Source organism: Halichoerus grypus, chromosome 6 (genome assembly GCF_964656455.1).
Source record: "Halichoerus grypus chromosome 6, mHalGry1.hap1.1, whole genome shotgun sequence".
Classification (NCBI taxonomy): Eukaryota; Metazoa; Chordata; class Mammalia; order Carnivora; family Phocidae; genus Halichoerus; species Halichoerus grypus.
In genome coordinates, this window is record NC_135717.1 from 162,112,344 (window position 1) to 162,121,039 (window position 8,696).

The 8,696-nt window shown below is 39.2% G+C and overlaps 1 pseudogene; it reads left to right on the forward strand.

The window, feature by feature from the left end:
• Window positions 1-382: 382 nt before the first annotated feature.
• Window positions 383-1,992, forward strand: LOC118542807 (eukaryotic initiation factor 4A-I pseudogene; annotated as a pseudogene).
• The last annotated feature ends 6,704 nt before the right edge of the window (window positions 1,993-8,696 follow it).

Sequence of the window (8,696 nt, forward strand, 5' to 3'; positions counted from 1 at the left end):
AGTGAAGAGCATGATCATAGAACTTAAAAGATAAGTTATGGACAGATACTGTTGACTTATCTGTCCGTGTCCCTACTAGGTTGTCAGCAGAGTCTTTATAACCCAGGCTGGCACAATGTTGTCAGCCCTGAATGGATGCTCAATTATTTTCTTCCTAAAATGAATGAATGGATACATTTTGATTTACCCCCCTTTACTTTTGGTGGTGCTGCTACCAGCTTTTTGACTTTCTGTTCTGGTTCCACTCTCAACAGAATTATTAATTTATTTTAAAATTTTTATTATATATTGCATTGTTCTAGCTTCTTTAACCTGACCTTGTTGGATTTTTGCTAGCAGATAGGCTTTGTGCAATACTGGGATGCTGGTGGCTGAGCTCTTTTTCAGGGACATCTGCGCATTGACCATTCTTCTAGGGATGAAGATGTGGCCTTGCTAATATTGTCTGGTTTAAGAACCAAGCAAAACTCAGTATTTGTAACCATTCTCTTGAATGGATGCTCGATATCCTCCCCCTCAAAAAAAGAGTATAGAAAACTGCTCATAGTCTAGTTTCTAAGGATCATATCTGTGAGTCAGGATTTCTAATCCAGAGACAATGGCCCTGGTGAGATGGAGCCCAAAGGTGTCATCGAGAGTAACTAAAATGAGATTTTTTACAGCTTTGGTGACACGAACCTCTCTGCGTCCCTTCTTTGTGACATCACACAAATGGTTTTAAGAAGCCTTCTGCCATCCAGCAGTAAGCCATTCTTCCTTGTATCGAGGGTTATTTTGTGATTGCTCAAGCCCAGTCTAGGACTGGGAAAACAGTCACTTTCGCCATGTGGATTATGCAGCAGACTGAACTGGATCTAAATGCTATGCAAGACTTGGTCCTGACACCCACTAGAGTTGGCTCAGCAGATGCAGAAGGTAATCGTGCCATTAGGACATTACAAGGGTGCCCCCTGCCACACCTGCATTGGTGGAACCAACGTGCATGCTGAGGTGCAGAAGCTGCAAATGGAAGCTCCCCATATCATCGTGGGTACCCCAGGTCGTGTGTTTGATTAACTAGAAATACCTATCTCTCAAATACATCAAAATGTTTGTACTGGATGAAGCTGATGAAATGTTAAGCCATGGACTCAAGGACATATTTCAAAAGCTCAACAACAACACCCAGGGGGGTTTGCTGTCAGCTGCAGTGCCTTCTGATGTCCTGGAGGTGACCAAGAAGTTCATGAGGGACCCCACTGGGATTCTGGTCCAGAAGGAGGAGTTGACCCTGGAGGGTATCCACTAGTTCTACATCAGTGTGAGAGGAGTGGAAGCTGGACACACCGTGTGACTTGTATGATACCCTGAGCATCACGCAGGTAGTCATAGTCAACACGGGAAGGTTGGTTGGCTCGCTGAGAAGATGCGTGCCGGAGACTTCACTGTGTCTGCCATGCATAGAGATGTGGACCACAAGGCATGAAATGTAATCATGAGAGAGTTTTGCTCTGGTCTAGCAGAGTACTGATTACCACTGACCTGGTGGCCAGAGGTGCTAATGTGCAGCAGGTTTCTGTAGTCAGCAACTAGGACCTTCCCACCGACGGGGAAAACTATAGCCACAGAATTGGTCCTGGTGGATGGTTTGGCTGTAAGGGTGTGGCTTTTAACAGGGTGACAGAGAAGCCAAGAGGACTCTTTGAAACATCGAGACCTTCCTCAACACCTCCACTGAGGAGGTGCCCCTCAGTGTTGCTGACCTCACCTGAGAGGAGCTGTCCTGCTACCTAGCCCTAGCCAAGGACCAGTCCTCGGGGGACAGAAGAGGAGCAGTAGGGGGGAGGGAAGGGAGCCAAGGGATGGACATCTTGTCTTTTTTTTCCTTTTCTTTTTCTTTGAATAAATGTCACATTTCGAGGCAAACAACAACAACAAAAACAAACCTGTTCATAGCAGCTTTATCACAGTATTCTAATAACTGGAAATAAGCAGACGTTCGTCAATATGAGAATGGCAAAACTAATTTTGGGATTTCATAATACAACACTACTCTGCCATAATATGAAACAGATTATGGACTCAACAAAGGGGATGAATCTCACTGACATTACGCTGAGAGAAAACTCCCTGACAGAAGAAACATACATGCTATGAATATTCATTTTCCGTTGCTGCTGTAACAAATTACCACAAACGTAGTGGGTTAAAGAAAACATTGGTTATCTTACAGTTCTGTAGATTAAAGTCCAATATGAGTTGAACTAAGATCAAGGTGTCCAGCCAATTAACAACCTTAATTCCCTTTGCCATGTAACCTAAGTATTCTGAACAAAAAATTGAGGATAATGGAAGGCAGATTTCCGGTGGTGCACAAACTTGATCTGTAGCATTTGCCAATTGCTATGGTATAAATACTCTGATGGCTGATTTCAAGCTAATATCAGCTCACAAAATTACAATTATTTAGTAATCAGCCCTTGTGAACTGGTTCAACCTGGTTCCAGCATACTGCTGCAAGTTTCTCATTCTTGATGTTTTAAAATACAAATATAGAAATAAATATTCACATGAGGATATGAGTGTATACATGTGTGTTTCCTTGCCCTCTACAATGACAGAGCCTAAAAGTTAGAGCACATCCGTAGCAATTAGCACACCTAACATCTGGATCTTACTCTCTAAATACCATTCTCAACATTAACAGGAACCTGTGCTCCTTGGAGAAAAGGCTAATTCCATGACTCGGGCAGGAAAAGTACAAAAGGAGCCTGAAACAGCTGGACCAGAAATTAAAGAAATACTCAAAGAAAGATGGTAACATATAAAAAGGAGAGGTTTGCAGATTGAAAGGGCTCCCACTGGGGACCATTTTAGTATCAAAATAAATGATACAGTAATGGATTAAAACCCATTAAACAGCATAAAAACCCATGAGTCAAAACTGACATAAATAAGTAAACAGGAGAAGAGAAAGCTCTTTCTCAAAGTACAATACCAACTAACACATAGGATACGAATGAAATAATTAGAAAATCAAGGAGTGAAAGTTTAACGAGACAGTATGTTTATATATCTCCCCACAAATACTAGTTAACTGAAAAGACATAACTAGTAATTTTGCAGTGAGGAAGTTTGACAGACACCGCCTTCACCAAGTGATCAAAGTTAACGTTACCAGTAATGGGACAAATTCACATCATGTGCCTCCAGATATCACTGAGCAGGACCTAATATCACTTCTGTGGTATATTTGCCAAAAATACACAATCTGAATCTAATCACGGGGAAACAGAAGGGAGACCCAAATTGAGGGCCATTCTACAAAATCTCTGGCCTATCTTCTTCAAAGCTGTCAAAGTCATGAAAGACAAAAGATGACAGAGAAACTCACAGATTGATTTGGGAGGACTGAATGCAGGGCATGATCCTGTTTGAGGTCCTGGACCGGAAGGAAAAATTATAAAGGACATTATTGAGACAGTTAAAATTTGAATACAAACAGTAGATTACATAATAGTACTATATTCATGTCAAATTTTCTGATTTTGTTCATTGTCCTCTGGTTATGTCAAAAAATATTCTTGTACTGAGGATGTATACACTCAAGTATTGATGGATAAACAGACACAAAGGCTGCAATTTGGCTCTCAGATTATTAAAAAAGAATCGTGTGGGTGTGTGGTGTGGGGAGAGAGAAAAGACTAAGATAAAGCAAAAAGAAAATGGAGCAAAATGTATCCATTTTTGAATCTGGGTAAAAGGTATATAGGAGTTATACTACTGTTGCCACTTGTCCATAAATCCGAAATGCTATCAAAATAAAAAGTGACAAAAGATGGAGATGGGGGAACAGGGACATAGGAAGCTACTTTGGCAGCATCCCACCAGTGCAGAGGGAAAAGCCATACAAAAATATGCTGGTTCTGCTTTGAGTCTCTGTAGTCACCTCTCTCCTGTATTCCTTGCGAAGGAAATAAAGGACTTACAGCCAGTGTGTAGGTGGTCAGTTTGGCAGCTTCAAAGGAAGACAGCTTTTGTGAACTTGAAAGTATTCGTTTTAAACTAATAGAGACTTCTCTGTTCCGAATAACAGTTCGGAGCCCTGTAACAGTTTGTAATCAGAATGTATAAACTTGCAAAATGTTCCTAACATGAGATAGATAAGAGAGGTAGGTAGTGTAGGATGAGAAAAGGGGAACAGTGCAAACTGTACACAATTTAGCAATGTTAAAAAAAAAAAAAAAGTTTTCCTTCAAGGCCTCTCCCATGATTTAACTCTTGTTTGTACGTAGTCCTTCTGATTGTATCTACCAGATTGTATGCCTATTATCCTGTGAAATAGTATCATTAGAATGCTTAGTTATTGACCTCATTATGTTTAGATCTTTTTAAAAAAAAATATTTTATTTATTTACTTGACAGAGAGAGAGTGAGAGACAGACTACTTGCAGGGGGGTGGGGTAGAGGGAGAAGCAGACCCCCACTGAGCAGGGAGCCCGATGCGGGGCTCTATCCCAGGACCCTGGGATCGTGACCTGAGCTGAAGGCAGACACTTAACTGACTGAACCACTCAGGCTCCCTGTGTAGACCTTTTAAATACTTTTGGGGAGATGCCAGCAACCTAGTCCTAGACACTCTGTTTTGCTAGAACAAGATCCTGCTCTTGTTAGAGCAAGATCCATGTTTCCAAGATCCTAGAAACATGACCAAGGAGAATTAAAAGAATTAAAGAATTAAAAGAATTTAGTTATGAAAATAAAACTGGTTAAAATGTAAAAATAGGGGCGCCTGGGTGGCTCAGTTGGTTAAGTGACTGCCTTCGGCTCAGGTCATGATCCTGGAGTCCCAGGATTGAGTCCCGCATCGGGCTCCCCGCTCAGCAGGGAGTCTGCTTCTCCCTCTGACCCTCCCCCCTCTCATGTGCTCTCTCTCTCTCATTCTCTCTCTCAAATAAATAAATAAAATCTTTAAAAACAAAATAAAATAAAATAAAATGTAAAAATACTTTTCACCAAAAACTAATGAATTATATAAAATGAAATGGCTCCCCGCCCCCACCTGTATGCACATTTTCACCGTTTATTAAAATACTATGATGTTACTCCTGATTTATTGATATTTAGCAGAATTTAGCACAGGTCTTATTTATGCCATGCCATTTATGGATGGAATTTTGAAGGAGAAATGATGCCTTGCACTATATACAAAATTCAACCCCTAAAAAAATAATTTAAAAATTCCAGCAGATGAGGCAGAGAAACAAGTTAACTCCAGTTTAAGGTGACTACTCTTCAGAATACTAGTCTACTAGAAATAAAATTCTGCTCTCCCCTTACCCCCAACCCCCGAGTAAACATTTTACGCTGCTAGAAAATAAAGCATTTCTTTGACACATTTAATTGTATCCATAGGATTAAAGTATATTAACTAAGAGCCTAACCAAAATGAATTATTTGCAATATAATTACACCATAATTTTCAACATTAAATCTGTATGCCTCTAGAGATAAAATAGTTTTGATTTACCAAACTGGGTAATTAAATTAAGTAGATAATTGTTCCTAAGGGCCTGGGAACCAGGTAATAGCAATTTAAAAAGTTACCAGCAGAAATGATCAGTTTGGTTAGTCTGCTGAAGATGAAAAGTAAGCCTGGAAGAATAAAAATTACCTTTTAGAAAAACCTCAAAATAATATATCCCAAGTATTATTGACTGTAGTAGACAGTGTGGGTGTCCCCCTAATTTTCTTGGCCGCCTCTCCCTACCACAGAAGCTCTGTCATCTGGATGATATTCACCCGCCCCACCCCATGCCCCACTCCCCACCCCCAGCTAGAGGAGTGGCCCTGACTGGCCTAAACCAATCAGGATAATCCCATTCCCCTTGTTTCAGCTAGTCAAAAGTGGGCCCATGACCCAAGTTAGTTAGCTTTATTTACATTTTAACTTTTAGTTGCCAATCTTATTTCCAATTTCTTGGGGGAAGTTACATTGTAACACCCAATCAGCAATAGGGTGCTGCTTAGGTTCCATCATGATTGGAGCTTGCTCATTATAACAACCATCACATATACGGAAGTCAACCAGAGTTTCTTATATTTATATGCCTTCTAAGTATCTTAAAATTGAAAACAGTTCACCTTCTTTTCATATCATTTTCCTGTTGAATAAAATAGATATTTATCTTGCAGGATTTCCCACATTCTAGATTTGCCTGATTGCTTCCTTGAGTGGTTTCACTTATCCTTCTCTTCCTCGTATTTCCTGTAAAACAGTAGTTAGAACTGGGGGCTTGATTTAGGAAAAGGTTTCTTTCTTTTTTCCTTTCCTTTTTTTTTTTTTTTTTTTTCTTTTTATCTTGTTTTGTTTACAAGAAAACTTATTAGGTGGCACTGTGCACTTCCTAATGCATTAAATTAGGGGCACACAAAATCTGTGTATTGGTCATACTTTCAGAGATGTCAGAATGACTAGCAGAAGAGCCAGATTTTGCCAACTTTGCATAGTGGGAATCTCAGAGTTAGCTCCAGATTCCTTTTGCTACGACCCCACTTGTCTTTGGGAGCCTCCTTGCTTCCTGGCACCACAGATGTCCCAAGTTTATACCTCCTGACCCAGACTTGACATCAGCCATTTGTATAAGACGCTCTATTCCTCTTAGTGAGGAAAGGTATTTAGCAGGCATGATCCAGCTCAGGGAAGCTTGTTATGGTGGCTTGTTATTATTCCTAGACCTTCCAGTGGATCAAGTTCAGGAATAAGTGGTTTTTCAGAAAGAGAAAAAGAAATCATGAATTAATATAGATATTACCAATTCAAATTTAAAATTACAGGAGGATTTTACTTTTATTTCTTTTCTTGGAACAAAAAACCTGAGCTGCAAATGATATTAATATAATTACTTATTTGCTTTATCCAAGAATATGCTTATAGCAGTTTCAAAAATAACCGTACTAATAGTGCTACTAAAAATTAAGAGGATTGGATACATTTTAAAATTTCTATGTCGGTGTGTAGTGATTGTCATTGCCCTTAAGCTATATCTTACTAAGGATGTACCGTCCAAATATTGTGTTTTAAAGTCACCTAAAATCGTTCTTTTCTGTGTTGTTATGCTATAAACTTGACATATAATTAAATTCAGTTATTGCAGTTTGTATTGGGGGGGGATTTTCTTTCCTTTTGTCTTTTTGTTTTTAAGTAGGCAAAGTATTTACATGATTCCAAAGTGAAACTATAAAACCCAGTATATTCCGTGAAGTCTAATGTCCTTTACTGTTCCTTGCTTTCCCTTCTAACTATTTTATTCAGTTTTGGCTTATCCTCCATTGTCTCTTTTTGAAAATAGAAGCATATGTGCACGAACATGCGTGTGCATGTATACACATACATAGGTATTTTCCTCTCTTTATCACACGAAAGGTAGCATACCATAAAAGCTGTTTTGCAAACTGCTTTATTCACTTACCAATATATCCAGAAGGTCACTCCATACCAGGGTATACAGATTTTCCTCATTCCTTTTCAAACTGCATGGTACTCCATTGTGTGTTTATTCAACCAGATCCCTATTGATGGACGTCTGGGTTATTTTAGTTTTTCACTATTACAAATAGTGTATCCACAGGGGCGCCTGGGTACTCAGTTGGTTAAGCGGCCGCCTTTGGCTCAGGTCATGATCTCAGGGTCCTGAGATTGAGTCCTACATTGGGCTCCTGCTCAGTGGGAAGTCTGCTTCTCCCTCTCCCTCTGCTGCTCCCTCTGCTTGTGCGCTCTCTCTTGCACTCTCTCTCTCTCTCAAATAAATAAAGTCTATAAAAAATAAAATAAAACATGCTCTTTAAAAAAATAGTGTATCCACTCCCCCTTCCCGCTTCTGAATATTGTTAGAAATTTCTCAGTAAAAGGGTAAATGTACAGGGGTTCCTGAGTGGCTCAGTTGGTTAAGCATCCGACTCTTGGTTTTGGCTCAGGTCATGATCTGAGGGTCCTGAGATCAAGCCCCTAGTCAGGCTCCCCACTCAGTGGGGAATCTGCTTCCCCTCTCTCTTTCCCTCTGCCCCTACATCCCCCCTTGCCCGCTCATGCACTCTCTCTAATATAAATAATAAATCTTTTTTATAAGAGAGTAAATGTATAGGTGATTTTATTTGATAATGACAGTTCTTTTCCATAGCAACACTACCATTTTGCATTCCCAACATAAATGTATGACAATGTCTGGTTCCCCACAACTTTGCCAACAGGTATGTTGTAATTTTTTATTAGTACCAATTTGGTAGATGAGAAATAGTTCCTCAGTGTCATTTTCTTTTGCATGCATTTTTTTAATATGAACAAGCTAGAACATCTTCGTTATATGTTTAAACACCATTTTTATTTCTACTTCTGTGAATTATCTGTTCATTTCTCTAACCTGTTTTTTCATGGAGTTATTTGGTCGTTTTCTTCTCAGGTTTTAGAAGCTCTTTACGTTATGGGTGTTAAAACTTTCCAGTAATATAAGTTGGAAACCTTGTTTTTAAGTTTATTTGCCTTTTTACATTACTTATGCTGATTTTTCTCAGGTAAAAGTTCTTTTTGAATTCTGATACAGTCAAATTCATGGATCTTTTCTCCTACTGGTATATGTTTTTACATATTTCTGGAACATTATCCATTTCAAGTGGTTTCCTATGGGTTTTCAAATTTGCATAGAGTTGTACAAAGTAGT